The sequence below is a fragment of the Cupressus sempervirens genome, chromosome 1 (genome assembly GCF_028749045.1).
Source record: "Cupressus sempervirens isolate cs-2001-9-10 chromosome 1, ASM2874904v1, whole genome shotgun sequence".
Classification (NCBI taxonomy): domain Eukaryota; kingdom Viridiplantae; phylum Streptophyta; class Pinopsida; order Cupressales; family Cupressaceae; genus Cupressus; species Cupressus sempervirens.
In genome coordinates, this window is record NC_143118.1 from 546,823,936 (window position 1) to 546,840,880 (window position 16,945).

A 16,945-nucleotide genomic window follows, 5' to 3' on the forward strand; every position below is an offset into this window, starting at 1 on the left:
AGTTGTATTCTTCAATTGTTTAAAACTGTTCTGGGTGCATCTTGTTTGGTGATAATAGCATTTAGAGCCATTTTTGTCTCTGCATTCTTACGACTCTAATATCATTATTTTTTTGAAAGTTGAGATTTTTAGTCAATGAAGATTTAGGATCAGAATTTGGCTCCAAGTTTCCTTTCTATTTTGTGTCAAGCCGCTCTTGCCAACTGGGTGAAATTTGCAAATGTTCTTTCCTTTCTATCTTGTCTGTGAAATATAACGTCTTCATTGTTAAACTTGAGTAGCCCTTTTCATAAAATCTATTTCAAAGTCTTATCTCTCTGATTTGTATGTTCTACATGATCCTTGTCAACAAACTCTTCCAAGTAGTTTTGATAGGAATAATGTGTTATGCAAGACTATTCCTGCCCACTACAATCCTCTGATTTTTGTCCATAAACATGAGAGTCTGTGATAACCCTCTTTGCTAAATCTGCAAGCTCTGTTATTGCAGCTTCAAGTCCTTCTGAAGGGTAGGATTGTGATGCAAGTGCTCTTTGTGCTTTCTCCAATATTTCTTGCAAGTAGTTTCCTTGTGATTCTATCCTCAACTACAAGTGTCTTTGAACCTCTAGTTGTTCATGTAACCTTCTTTGTACCACTATATGAGCATTCAGGGCATCCACAATATGCATTGTCTCCTGATGGCTTGGTGTGATATTGCTGGCTTTCATCACTATGTCTTGATCATGCTCATCCAAGCTTCTTCCATTTTTGGCTGTCTCAATGTTCACTTCTTTGTGTGGCTATTTTCCAAGCCTGAATTTCTAAAGATGACTCTTGAGATGGTATAGTGTAAGTCCTTTAACACCCATTATTCTCATAACTAATTTTGGAGTGGCTTTTTTTGGTCCACCAAGTTGGGCCTTGGCACAAACAAATCTCTCATGAAGCTCTAGAGTCCACTGAGTCTAGGCTTGGGCTCAGCACAAACAATAAGACCCATGCCAAGAGAGAAATTTAGGGGTTGAGATATAGGATCTTCAAGCTATAGTAGGATCCATGAATTAGACTCTTCCATTCTTGACAACAAATTCAAGCCTTTTCAATCACATACATTATTCTTTATGTGTAAGGTCCTCATGGGCATCACATTTAGACTTGAAGGATTGACGTTCTTTTCTAAGAGCATTTTCAAAACATTCCATCTCCTACAGTTTCATTTCTATCTTTGCATGCTTGCGGCTTGCTTCAGCCTACAAAGCTTCAATTAAAGAGGGTTTCATTTGTTCATACTTAGTCAGATCAACGTTAGAAAGTAGCTTCTTATCTCTTAATTTTGTCTTAGAATGTGCCAAATCAGTCTGTACTGAACTATAGGGAGTAGCTATTAGCTTAAACTCTTCAATGTGATAAATGGCATGTCCATAGATACAACCTATATGGCAAAGATTCGTCACTAGAATGAGATAATATGACTCCAAAAACTTAATATATCATGCATAACAAGGAAGTTCCTCATCTAAATAAAGCTTTAATCTTTTTGAAAACTATTTTACTGATTAAAGAATGTGATCTCCATGCCTCATTAAGAGGTGCTGATTAACACCATCAATGTTACCCAGCCTAGTTTTAGTTGATGGTCGAAGCTTCACCATTTTTTGCATTATTTATTTGTGCAAAAATTCTGATCTAATCCCCTTGAAAGCCAACCTCATATTTTATGCTTCTGTTGTTATGTTTCGTTATTGGATTTGCATATTTCCAAAAATGAATCTATTGTAATGCATTTTACGTGCAAAAATTTCCATCTTTGAAAATTGTTGTTTGAATTTTTAGTAGCAAAGTTAACCTTATTGCTTGTTTGCATAAACAGTTGAATGTTGTGGCATGTATAGAATCCACACATCTATCCACACTAGTATTAGTGACCTTTGGAATAGAGGTCTGTCAGCTCCTTTGCAAAGGTAATCTTGAATTGCATGGATATTACAAATGCACTTAACATGCTCATTCTCTGAAGGATCCAAGGTTATATACTTTACTTGGACAGAAAAATTCCCCAAATATTAATCCTTTTTGGTATAATTGATGAATTTTTTCTCATGAGTCCCATCACAAGATTCAAGCTCAAATGTGTTCTCTTTACTACAACATATTGCCTTCTTCCTTCTAGGCAACAATTAACTTGTACTTTTGGATTTTAAAATGTTGATTGAGTTGACTTATAGGGTTCGAGCATGGGCTCGTGACACCTAGAAACAACTTCATTAGCAGTTGCACTTGTTATTGATCCTTTTAATGTCTCTACTTTCTACACATTGCACAAACATGTTAATAATAAAATCACTTGTATGCACTAATTTTTAGACTTATGATATTACTGCTCCATGATTAATTGAATTCACTATTCTTGTTGAAATCAGGATCAAGGGTAAATGGTACAAGTGTATATGTATGTTTTACAGAACCAGACATTGCTTAGATCCATATGGATCTAACTTGTACCTTTCTTTGACTTTTTTACAGGAGTTGGATGCTTAGGGAACTAGGGAGAACTGAAATTCAGCAAGGCAACTTCAAGAATGTGGGCTCAGACCAGCCATATACCCCTAGGCAATGGCTGGTTCCCTTTCTTATACTCTTTCATGTTCATTTGTATCATTTATTCTATTTTCTACATGTTCCTTATCTGCACAAGAATAATGAATAGGTTACTCTCACGACCTTGTGTGAGAGATTTTGATCACTTTTTCATTCAATACATGTTTCTTTAATTCTTTAATGTATAAGCTCCAAAATGAAAATTGTCATTGTTTAACACAAATAAATAATTTTCTCATTTTATCAATGCAATGTACTTTTTCCGTTTCTATGAACATTGCCAATTGAATGCAATTAATAAACAGTAATGAATGTTAAAACAAAATTTCGTAGGTAATGAAATTTTGATAACATTATTACCTACAAAATTTTGTTTTAACAAGCATAAGAGATAAAGAGAGACACATGAACACAAGAAACCACCCTACCCCCCCCCCCCAAAAAAAAAAAATGATACTTTTCACACTTTATATGTAGTGTGCTTACAGTAGGATACTTGCTGATATGGACAAAAGTGGGCTTCTAATTTTGATGTTTACAACCTCCTTTTGGAGTTCAAATCTAGTATTAAGTAATGTAGCTTAGATGTACAACAATTTTGAAGTCTAATCAAAACAATACAGTGCAAAAAGGGACCCATTTCTAAAAGTGGTATTTCTGTCCACACAAGCTTATAATCTAATTGCAAATCTGAAAAGTAGACAAAAAAATACACTTTCAAAAAAAATAGAACTTGAATATGTGTCCAAATGAGCCTGAACTAAGCCTTTGAAGTTGCAAAAATTGGAATTTGTGATTTATAGAAAGATTTAAGAATAGAGATCTGAAACAACCTATGTCAATCTATAGATCACAAAATTCTACCCCAAAACAAAAAAAAATTGTTTGAAAAAAGGAATTCGTATGAGGGAGATATCGTTGTTTGAAAATCACCACTACAATTATTTTTCTTAAATCACTACCGTCACACCTCAAAAAATTGATTGACTCTAGATTTCATCTTAGATGTTTGATTTTGATGAAACAAAAGTTGATTTGGGGGTTTTTTGACCTTCTAAATATGATGCCAAGCAAGCTCCAATCTTGTCCTACAAAAAATCTCTTCTACTGACCTAAAAGGCCATTTTTTCACAGAATTTTAGAAATAAAATGCAAATCTGAAAAGCAAAAAATGTAGAGATGCAAAAATATTCAGGTCTGAAAAATCAATTGGATAGTTCCAAAGAGATCATACCAATTTTGCAAATTGGGCCTTTAGGTTTCGGTTTGTAAAAAAAATTTCCTAAAATTTGACTATGGCCTAGGGTAGGCAAATTTATAGTTAAAATTCACTGAATCAACACTCCAAACACAATGGTAAGGTCTGCTTTGTCTTTAGATGCTCCCAATGACTATGATACTTTGGATCTGAATCGAGGTCCTCCAAGAGGTGAGGCAAGAAATGGTTTCCAATGGCTATGTGAAGAGAAGCTCCCTCATCTTTGATACTATGTAAGAATTTGGTATAGCTTTGATACCATGTAGGAATTTTTTTAAGGGAAAAATCACCCAAGATCAAGAAGCTCATGCACTAGCACAATATGGACCAATAAAGAGTCATCATAATAAAAATATAAAATTGAATTGTTGTACATACACACTAGAAGTGCCTATATATAGAGGCCTCTAGAATGAATAGGAGTCAACAAAGTGATAAGTCTCACAACTAAGCACATGTCCACCAAGAGCGGATTATCCTTCATTGAGTACATAAGTTAGTGTGATGATGAGAGGATAATCTTACATAGGTGTGTCATGTAAAAAGATGTTGTAGACACCATGTGCTTAATTAGAGTGTGAACAAATGTGTTTTCTACATGAAAATTCAAATAAATATGAAAACTCCTGTGTTGTAGACACCATGTGCTAAAATGAGATGCTAACTTCTATTTTGTCAACAAGATCACTCATCTATGCATACTCCTAAGTGTCTAACTAAAAAATAATAAAATAATGCATTAACCTAAGTAAACTTAAGTAAAGTATAATAATAATTAATTATTTACACTAACACAACTATCCTTAGATGCCTTGATTCATGAGAAGTAGATACTATCTTACATATACTATACAATGGTATAGGTCGGGGCCATTTCGGTGGTTTGATTTTAGCTACAAACTGGGAATAAATCTTGCATAGTTATAGTCACTCACGGATCTAGTGGTTATCAGCTACTAGCTTTGACAACATATTCATGTCTAGAATTTGTTAGCAACATTCATGATTCCATCTAAAAGTCTTGAAAAAATAGCAAAAAGAATTGAAAAAAAGTCTTGAAAAAAAGAAACAAAAAATAGAAAAAAGTCATGAAAAAATGGACGCCTTGATGAAAACTTGGCAAACTAGCATCTTGGTACGAAAATTTGAGTCAAGAGAAAAATTCCATCCAAAAGTGAAAATCTGGCAAATAGGCACTTTGGGCAAGTACCATGGTGAAAACCTAGCAAATAGGCATCATATGTAATTAGTTATTGCTCTCCATCTCTAAGGATTCCATCTAGTTTTTAACCCTTTTGTCATTCCTTGATCATATTCTTCATATTGCAAGACATCCCTAGTCCTTGATCATGGCCCATGAACTGGTTAATGTCCATTGTTATCTTGCCTAAGTGTCACTCGTCTATACATACTCTATCTTTGGCCTTTGTAAATATTTTATGTCTTGTCTAGGGGCATATAATCTACATAGCGTGTAAGTTTGAAATTGAATAGGGGACATGTCCCTAAGCACATCTTATCCATTGGACTTATCACGTATTGGATTGGAGTTAACACTTGTGAATCCTTTACAATCCTAAAAAAAATCCTTAAAAAATCAAATAGGATCCTTAAAAAAATCCTAAAAATTAAAATATAATCCTAAAATAAATCCATAAAAATCATAAAATGTCCAAAACATTTTTTTTAAAAAAATCATAAAATGTCGTGAACAATTTTTTTAAAAATCATAAAATATCTTGATCAAATCATAAAATGTCTTGAACAAATTGATAAATATCATAAAATGTCCTAAGAAAATCACTAAACATCATAAAATGTCTTGAAAAAATCCATAAAAATCATAAAATGTCCTGGACAAGTCCCTAAACATCATAAAATGTCCTAAAATAAAACCTAAAAATCATTAAATGCCCTAAAGAAATGAGTAACACAAGAACATCAAATATCCTCAAGAACCCTAAAAATCACAAAATCCACCACAAATTTGTAATATACCTTATAAATACTCACTATGGATAATCACTCTTTTTCTTAAACACTCACACTTTCATAGACTAAAACTCAAAGCACTACACTTGACTAAGAATCACACTATCTGAGTAATGTGAACTAACAATCAATCCAATGTGTCACTATGAACCTATCAACTAGATCAACAAATAGATCTATTGCTGCAGTGGCAGATCAGAAAAATGCTACATGAAGTAACATTGTTGAAAGTGTAACAAGAAGTTAATGTTATGTTTTAAATTTTAATGTTTTCAATTAAGTCCTATGTGTGGTGGCATAACTAGAATGGTAATTCGACGAGCCTTCTAGGTATAGCCACCTAGGACAACGTATGTGTTGATTTTTTTAGTTATATAGTTTTCTTTAAGTCATAATTTTGGGTGTTCAATAATTAATCTAATCAAATTCTGGATTGTGACAGAAAGTTGGTGACAATTTTTTCCTGATTTCTTGAATTCTCATGATTTCAAGAAATGTTCTTGAGAAGGAGATGTTTTCATATTCTGACTAGATAGGGAGAAAAGCCAATTTTTTTTGATGTAATAGAAGGATTGAATGTAGGAGAGATATAGAAAGTTCACATTTTATGCTATGTACTGATTTGCTTGAAAAAAAACTTTAAGTAGAATGTGCAATTTTCATTTGCTTTTACAAAACTTGTAAATCTGAAAAGTCTGTGTGCAAGATTTGAAATCAATTGAATAATTAGTAGAAATAGCATCCCATATCATTTTATTTTCCTTTAGAAATCTATAGTTTTTGTGTTAATCAAGATAAATTCAGTTTTAGAAAACTGTGCATGTAAGCATTCATTGTTTTGAGAGTCAAAATAGGGAATGAATCACTTGTAATCTCTCTATGATCTGTTCTTGAGATCGTAAGAGAGAGTCATGTATTATAGTCTGCTATTTTATGTTTTTTTTTCTATTCCTTTTAATTTTTCTTGTGCCCGCATGGGAGGAAGCGTTTGAAAATGGTGAATATCTCTATGTATTCACCGATAGCTTGAAAACTTGTAATTGTACATGAGGGGATTTCAAAATTGGGTTAAAAAGAGGTCAAAATGTATGGAAATCTAAAACATGCATTAAAATTTGTTAGGGACTCGGCTAGAGGATGTTCTGTGTTGTAACAGGAGGTTAGAAAAGTTCATGTCGCATGACAGTTTTCAGTGGGTATTGATAAAATCAGTTGTTTAAAAATCTCAAATAGGTTGAAGATTGATCCTAGAAGGTGTATGTGCCCCTTGATGTAACTTAGTTGAGTGATTCATTTCCTTCTAAGTTTTCCAAGGTGAGGCTTTGCATCATTTTTGGTATCAGAGCTAAAGAGTTGTAGGTTGTGTGAATTTACATGTTGTACATCCCTGATCAAGATTCTTCAATAGGGTCAAGCAAGATGGTGACCAATGTAGAGTTAGCTAAGAAGGTTGAGGAGCAAGAAGAACTTCTCCAAAAAGAGAATATAGAAATGAAGGGGATATTGGCAGAATTAGCTAGTAAGTTAGAACACATGAAGAATGTGGTTGGGAAGAAAGGGATGAAAAAAGAATTAGAAGAAGAGGAAGAAGTACTAGATGATGAAGAGGATGAAATATTTGAGAATGAAAAACCATTTTTTAAAGCTTTAAAGGCTTTGGGAGGAAAACCCACTGAATTACCTATGTTTACAGGAAAGATGGATGTTGAATTAGTGTTGGAATGGATTGAAGCTTTAGATAATCACTTTGAATGTGAGAAAGTTTTAGAATCACAGCAAGGTAAGTTGGCTAAATCCAAAATGAAGGGAGCAACCCTTACATGGTGGAATTTTGTGCAAGAAGAAAGGGTAAAGGAAGATAAGAGGAAAATTTGTTCATGGAAGAAGATGGTGTCTATGATAAGAGAGACATACCTCCCTAAAGACTATGAAGTATAGTTACATCAAAAAAGGTAGAATCTCAGACAAAGGGATATGGATATCTGCACTTATACAGAAGAATTTCAGAAGTTGAGTCTAAGATCAAAATTTGCAGAACCTGAGAGTATCAAGGTAGCAAGATACCTAAATGGTTTAAGGATGAACATACAAGAGGAATTGCAATTGTTGAGTCCTAACACCATAGCTAAGTGCTATTAGTTAGTTTTGAAAGTGGAAGAGAAAATCAAAAGGAGACAATAAAATAACAATAGAGGTAGAGGAAGACAACCATTTAGAGAAAGAGGTACATTTAGAGGAAGAAGCCCAAATTTTCAGCCACAAACAGAGATGCAGAACGAAGTTAACAAGTTTGATCATTTCAGAGGAAGTTTCAGAGGTAGAAGACCAAATTTTAGAGGAAGATCACTAGGAAGAATGAATGGACCAATAAGATGTTACAATTGTAATCAAGAAGGTCATATGGCACACAAATGTCCAGCAAAGGCAAGTTCTATTACTCATGGAGAAAGGAGAACACACCTAACACAAGAAGCTGATTCACAAGAAGATTCAGAAACTTATGGCTATCTAGAAAAGGGAGAAGCACTTATGATGAGGAGAACACTTTTGAAGATGCTTGTAAAAGAAGAACCACCACAAAGGAAGTCCATTTTCAGAACTACATGTAAGTCTAGAGGAAAAATTTGCAAGGTATTGGTAGACTCTAGTTCTACAAAAAAAAATTTAGCTCTTGAAATGGTAAAAAAATTAAAGTTACCAAGAATATCACATCCGTATCCTTACAGAGTATCTTGGCTAAATAAAGGTCACAAACCATAGTGGAAGAACAAGCTTTGGTGGAATTTTAGATTGGAGCATACAAAGACAGATTATTGTTTGATGTTGTTAATATGGATGCATGCCATTTACTTTTTGGCAGACCATGGAAATATGATCTCAAGGCATAGCATGATGGAGTGAAGAATACATACACCATTACAAAGAATGGAAAGGTCATTGAATTGATACCTTTAGCTGAACCAAGTCAAGAAGAATCAAAAGCTACAGAAGCTAAGATCATGGTAATGGGTAAGAGAAAATTTTTGAAAGAAGTGAAAGGAAAGAAGTGTCCACTCTTTGCACTAATTCTTGTACTCAAGGATAAATTATAGAATGAGTCTGAAAATCAAATTGAGGAAGAAAAATCAAAGATGGAGTCTTTGAACTTGAAGGTGGAAGTGACAGAAAAGAAGAAACAAAAGGTAGTAGAAGAAGTGAAACCAATTATGGATAAGTATAAAGAAATTATAGCTGATGGAATACCATGAAGTCTCCCACCTATGAGAGAAACCAGTCATTGTATTGATCTCATATCAGGTTCAACATTACCCAACAAAGCTGCATATAAACTAACACCACAACAAAATGAAGAAATGGCAAGACAAATTGAAGAGTTCCTTGAGACTGGTTTGATTGGTAAAAGTTTAAGCCCATGTGTAGTACCTGCAGTTCTAGCCCCAAAGAAAGAAGGAACATGGAGATTATGCACAGATTTGAGAGCATTGAACAAGATCACTATAAGGTACATATTTCCAATGCCTAGAATAGAAGATTTACTTGATTGTTTGGGGAAAGCAAGATATTTTTCAAAGATTGATTTAAAAAGTGGGTATCATCAAATAAGAATTAGGCCAGGAGATGAATGAAAAACAACATTTAAAACAAATGAGGGATTATATGAATGGAAAGTAATGCCATTTGGATTGTCTAATGCTCCTAGTACATTTATGAGACTTATGAATGAAGTTATCAAAGATTTTAAAGGAAAGTTTGTGATAGTGTATCTAGATGACATTTTGGTTTTCAGTGAAACAAAAGAGGAGCATCTGAAAAATTTGGATTTAGTGTTGAGGAGGTTACAAGAAGAAAAGTTAATGATTAATTTGGAGAAATGAAATTTTGTGCAAGAGGAGTTGACATAACTTGGATTTGTGATCTCAAAGGGAACACTCAAGATGGATCAAGATAAGGTAAGTGTAATTCTTTCATGGCCAATTCCTAAAACTATTGCAGTAGTTAGAAGTTTTCATGGTTTAGCCACTTTCTATAGAAAGTTCATTAGAAATTTTAGCTTTATTTGTGCACGTATTTTGAATACCATAAAAGGAGGGTAGAAATGTAAATTTGTTTGGACAACAGAAGCCAATGAAGCCTTTGAAATTCTTAAGAAAAAAGTGGCCCAACAACCAGTCCTTGTATTTCCTAATTTTAATAAAGTCTTTCAAATAGAATGTGATGCAAGCAAATAGGAGGTGTTCTTAGTCAAGAGGACAGACCTATATCCTTTTTTAGTGAGAAATTCAATGAAGCCAAACAAAAATATTCATCATATGATTTGGAAATGTATGCCCTTGTCCAATCTCTTAAGAAATGAAGACACTATTTTCTACCCAAGGAATTCATTGTCTACATAGATAACCAGGCCCTTAGTTTCATAAACAGTCAAGAGAAATTGAATCATAGGCATATGAAATGGGTAGAGACATTGCAAGCATTCACATTTTCTATTAAGCATAAGAAGGGAGCTGCAAATAAGGTTGCTGATGCATTAAGTAGAAGAACTTTAACTACATCACAAATTCAGTTGGAAACTAAAGGAATTTCAAATCTGAAAGGTATGTATGTTAATGATGCTGATTTTAAAGACATTTATCAAGCATGTACTAATTTGGATGAAAGATACAATCGTGAGTATGCTGATTTTCTGATTCAAGAAGGATTATTATTCAAAGGAGGACAACTTTGCATACCAAAGTGTACAATGAGAGATAATATCATACAAGAGAAACATAGTGGAGCATTATCCGATCATTTTGGACTAGATAAGACTTTGGAATTGGTTCGTAGAAATTATTTTTGGCCAAAGTTACAAAAGGATGTGAGGAAATTTGTGGAAGAATGCACCATTTTTCAGAAAATAAAGGCAAAAGTACCAATGCAGGATTATATCAGCCCCTACCTATTCCTTCAAGACCATGGGAAAGTATTAGTATGGATTTTGTTATGGGATTACCAAGAACTCAAAAGGGTTATGATAGAATTTTTGTTGTTGTGGATAGATTTAGTAAAATGGCACATTTCTTATCATGTAAATCCACCAAAGATGCATCATACATTGCAGATTTATTCTTCAAAGAGATAGTGCAGATTCATGGATTACCATTGAATATTATTTTAGACAGAGATGGTAGATTTGTAGGTCATTTTTGGCGAACCCTTTGGAAGAAACTTGGCACAAATTTATCTTTTTCATCTACATATCACCCACAAACCGATGGCCAAACAGAAGTTGTCAAAAGATCTTTGGGAAACTTATTAAGATGCCTTACAAAACAACATGAAGAAAAATGGGATTCTATACTTGCTCAAGATAAATTCTCATACAATGATATAGTGAATAGAAGTACAAGGAAATCTCCATTCTAGATCATGTATGGTACACATCCAAGAGGAATTCTTGAGCTAAGGGGACTTCCAAACACTTTTCCAAGTAGTTCATGTGAAGAATTTGCTGAAGCTATTAAAGAGGTCCAAGATCAAGTCAAGTTATAGCTACAGAATTCAAATCAGAAGTATAAAGAAGTTGCTGATTAGAAAAGGAGAGAAGTACAATTCAAGGTTGGTGATTTAGTATGGGCATATCTAAAGAAAGAAAGGTTACCTCAAACAAAGCATACAAAGTTATTACCTAAGAAGGTTGGTCCTTGTCAAATTTTGGAAAAATATAGACATAATGCATACAAAATTCAGCTACCTACATATATTGGTATTTCACCCATATTCAATGTTTGTGATCTCACACTATACAAGGGTTCTGAAACACAAGCATCACATGAAGACTCAGTAATAGAAGATTTGCAGCAAGTACCTAAACCAACACCACCTCAATTGGAGAAGATACTAGATACAAAAATAAAGAAGACTCGAAGAAGGCAATACACTCAGTACTTAGTCAAATGGAAGAATAGACCAGTGACAGAAGCTATTTGGATGGATGAGAAACAAATCAGCAAACATGGTTCATCAGTACAACATCTCATCTCAAGTGGACTTGAGATTCATTGCATAGGGGAGTATGCTACAGTGGCAGATCAGAAAAATGCTACAGGAAGTAACATTGAAGATCCATTGTTGAGTCCCTTGAGTGTTTAATTCCTTAAGGAGAGTTCCAGTGTTGATCTCTCTGCATCATTTTTTGGTATTAGAGCTAAGTAAAAGATTTGGGAAGTGGAAGAGTTTTATAATTTGATTTTTTGTTAGTGGAGTTTTTATTGGTTGCAGATGTTTTGTTCACTCACTGTAAGAGGTGGACATGGAGGTCTACCATGAGGGCCTTAGAAGGAGGTCCAAGTTGTTGGCCAAAAGTCTTGGGGAGAGAGGCATGGAAGGAACTCCCAGGTGAGGCATATAAGTTGTTTATGTGTGTGAGATGCATCACTATAGAAGTGGACATTTGGAGGCAGTCAGTAAAACTTTCAGTGATGAGAAATTCAGTTTGAAAAAATGGTTCAATAGAGATGTGAAAGAAAGTGAAGAGGAAGAGGTAGAGGTTCATGTTTTTTTTTGTAGGTTTCAGTCAAGCACATTTCCATGGGACATGGAAACTTTTCAAATTTGGGAGTATGGTGCAGGAGCATGTCTGCAACAAGAAGTCTGATGGCGACAGAAAGTTGCAAAAAATATTAAAATATAGAAGTTGTATAATGGTGAAAATATTTATTTATTAGAGAAATATCATGATGGATGTGCCAAATGTAATGAAAGATCCTTTGTAACTGAAAGAGAATCCCAAGAGTCATTTGTAACTGCCCAAAATAATTATAAAAGGGCAATGAGCAGTTCAAACAATATATAGTTCAGAGGGAGAACAAAATGTGAGAATATTTCAGCCCTTTGGCTATCGACAGTCATGGCCATTTTGTTTTAAAATATAATTTCACTAGGATTTTCCTGAGTCAATTTCTCCACATTTTAAATTATGTTTTGAGTTTTTTTCAATGTATGAAATATTTGCATTGCACTATCATAGCATGGTATTGACATTGAAGGGTGTTGCTAGAACTAATTTATGGTTTATAAAATGTGGAATTTGGTTCATGATTTCAAGATATCAACTTTGTTAATGAAATGAGATTCCAAGAGTCAGTTTCGATTTGGAAAGATATTGATTGGTTTGAAAACCAAAAGTGCAGATTTTTTTTTGGAAAGTTCTGATTTCTTTCTAATTTGGCACAAAGAAAAATCAGATTTGGACATAATGTTACAGATTTTCTTGCTACAGATTTTTGTTTGACAAATATGATTTCCAAGGGATATTTTATTACCTCATTTGAATCAGTTTTGAAGGAATGGTATTCTAGAAAAAAAATTCATTATGGTGGGAGACGTTTTTTCAGTTTTCAAAATGTAAAGTTGTTGGGATTAATAAGTTAATGATTTTGGTGGTCTACATTTAAACCTGAGTTTATGATCATTTGGTTTATATTGGAAGTTTTAGATTTTGCAAAGGTTCAAGTTTTAATTATTATAAGAATTCGTTATGGATGTTTTAGTTTGCTTCAAATTCATATGGTTCATTTGGTATGGATTTATGGTAGTTTTGGGTTATGCAAAATTCAGTTTTCAACGTGTAATACTCTTGGTTATTCAAATTAAAATGCTTGGCTTGCTACAGGAAGATGAATTTATGACAGACTATATATATGCAGATTTGAATTTACTCTAAAGTTTATAATTTGTGATGTAGAGAAGAAGATCCATTGTTGAGTCCCTTGAGTGTTTAATTCCTTAAGAAGAGTTCTAGTGTTGATCCCTCTGCATCACCTATCACATGATCAACCTATCAAACACTATCTACAAACCTAAAATACTAAAAAGCAAGTAATAATGGAAAAGAATAGTTGTTTGCTAATGTTTTTTAGTGAGTGATTTATTTTTTCTTTGATTTTCTTCAATAATGTTCCTATGCCACTCGATAATATAAACTAATCTATGAGAGTGGTTGGTATGGTTCATGGTCATCTTTTATTTTTTATCTATTAAAATATACCTTTGAGAGTCTAGGGCATGTATATATGCCTCAAGAAGGACAAGGTCATTTTTCTATCTGCATCATGCTTGTTTATGCAAAAGGTTTGCATTTGCACTCTAGCCCTTTATGCCATGATATGTTGCATTCCATCTACCATATCAAAATAAAGCTCCATTGACATATAGTTCACTTTATGAAAGAAAAATTCCTCACCTCATACTAGCTATTCCTCATCTCATCTCCTTTATCTTCTAACCTTCACTTTGATACTTTGATACACCAAAAGCATTGTCATCCTATATTCTTGCATATGTCAAAAGTCCAAAAAAAACCAAAGCAATACATATATACATAATCATGGAATTCATATCATTTTGCATTTCATTTGCATTCATTCCATATCATTTATCATGCCATTGGCATTCAAATATTCATGAGAAAAATATGCAACAAAAATAAAGATGTCATTTCCTAAGTATAACATGTGATAAATCAATGCATGATTTCATCATATAAAGGTTCACATAGAAAAGCATAAATGCATCCATATAAATCATATAAAACACATGCACAATCAATCTCATATAATTATCATAACATAAATACATCTCATAAATATTTCACAAAAATTATTAGAGCACATGGCCATGGTTTACATCATTACTAATTGCCCGTAGGCATGAAACATGAAAAGTATAATAGAAAAACAAAATAGAGAAGTCCCTTTGTACATGAGCATGTCTATATCACCTTGTGTTGTCCCTAGCCTTGTGGCTTTTTCCAAACTCAAGTATGAAACCTCTACTATCTGTAGTGGCCTCATCAACCCCATCACCCTTGCACCACTATATGCCCTCTATGTCCACTATGAATAAGATCTCGATGCACGATCCCTCTCGACCCTCTGACCTAGTGGCACTACCATCTCATAATGATTGCTCTAGTACTATGTCTCCACATGTGCCCTAGTCAACATTGTAGCCATCTCTCAAAAGTTTAGATATCTAATGTTGCTAATAAACTCTCATGACTCCTATACTACCCTCTCTTCCTGGTGCATCGTTGTGTCCCTCTCTACCATAGCCTATTCCCTCGTTGCTACCACTACATCCCTCTCTATCATAACCCAGTCTAAGAAACCTCTTAATCCTCTAATCACCTCCATCAGATCTAAATACCTTAGCCCTATCTGTATGGGGACTAACATCCTCCTGGTGTAATCCACTGGACCCTCCTCTACATCCATTGCTACCACATCCACACCTATGTTATCCCAATCATCTCCCCTCTTGCCATCATCCTCTCCACCCTCAACATCATCTCCCCCATTACCATCACCATCACCATCACCATCACCATCCCCACTCCCACTATCCCCACCCTCCTCGTCATGCTCTCCCTTATCCTCATCTTCCTCATCACCTCCCTCATCATCCTCATCTCCATCCTCCTCCTTATCATCACCATCCCCCCCAGCATCTTCCCCCACATTTGTATCCTTCATTCCATCCTCCCTATCCTCCCTATCCTCCTCCTCATCCTCCTCCCCATCCCCCACCTCATCTCCCTCCTCATCATCCTCCTCACCCTACTCTGCCCGAGATCTCACTTTTCATACTAGCATTGCTGGCTCTATCAATGGCCTTGGACAATGCTACACAAACCAGCTATCATTATGATGTTATCATACCTGCAACAAAGAGACTTCATCTTTAGATTTTTTATTTTTGAAATTTTAAGATGATCATTTACAATAGTAGGGGTACCTACATGTTGATCTGAAATTGAACACTCTTCATGACATTGGTTTTTCCTTTCAACTTCATCTTTTTAGAAAACATTTCTAGAGAAATTACTCTTAGTTAGTCTATATTTTGTATTGTTTTCAACCTTGTTGTCATGAATGCCTGATGCAAAGTCTTAGGTTCTTTATCCCTCAAAAGATATCTCATATTTTCACCAAATACATCAAGATAAACTACTAGACATATTTGACCATTTGGTCTACATTTCTTAGGAATATCATTCAAGATCTTTGCAAATCTAATATTGAATGCAAGAATAAGTTCACCACTTTTGATTTGGATCTTCAAGAACTTCTCAAAAGAATTAGAGATGCTTATTCTTTCCCTGAGCTACTTCATGAAGGCTAAATGTAATTCATTCCAAGATGAAATAGAACATGCCAATAGAAAGGAAAACTAATCTCTAGCATCATCTTCTAAAGTTTGAAAAAACAACTTCATATGTATGTCTTCATGAGAAATCTCAAAATCACCAATCAAATCATTGAACATCTAAACATGATGACTGGCTAAATCCAAATGGTTCCCACTAAACTTAGGAAAATGTTTTCTAAGATCATACAATACAGTATTTTGGAAACCATGAATGCCATTGAAAAGAAATGGCATGTACCTCTTGGTAGAAATAGATCTACAATATTTACCAATAGACTGCATACTAGATGAAAATAAATTTTCCATTTCTAAAAAACTTATAACTCATTCATCACCAAAATTACTATCATAATTTGTAACTTGCACAGATCAGAAAACACTTTCTACCAATTCAATCCCCAAACATACTTCAAAAAGTATATACATTTGTTGAATCTATCCTTCATACAATATGCTAAGATGTATTAAACAACTCTCCTACTTAGTGCTAAAAATATCACTTAACAAATAAATTTTTTTATAACTTACTTCCATGGAAAAGAGATCTCATGAAAGTGGAAAATACCTTGAGTGTTAATTCCTACAAACTTAATCTATTGATTTGGCATGGGTGCAAACTTCACTTTTTCACACCACTAGTCACAACCACATAAAGCCATTATCTCCTTGAGGAGAACAAAATAAAATCACTATTGTGATTCATTCCTTCACATTCAAATTCTTACAACAATAGATTTGCATACAATGCCAAAAACTTATCAAGAACTAAAAATTTATTTCCCAAGAATCATTGACAAAAGCTTCATATATGGTCACACAACCTGAAAGTCCTTCAAAATTTTAATATGAAATCAACTAGGAATATTGGTATAGAGATTTAGAGTCACCACTCACACTTGTGAGAAATAAAATATAATTTTTCTC

At 33.9% G+C, this 16,945-nt stretch overlaps 1 pseudogene; it reads right to left on the minus strand.

Annotated features, from left to right (window-relative positions):
* Positions 1–296: 296 nt before the first annotated feature.
* Positions 297–1,057, minus strand: LOC149578619 (protein PHR1-LIKE 3 pseudogene; annotated as a pseudogene).
* Positions 1,058–16,945: the final 15,888 nt, after the last annotated feature.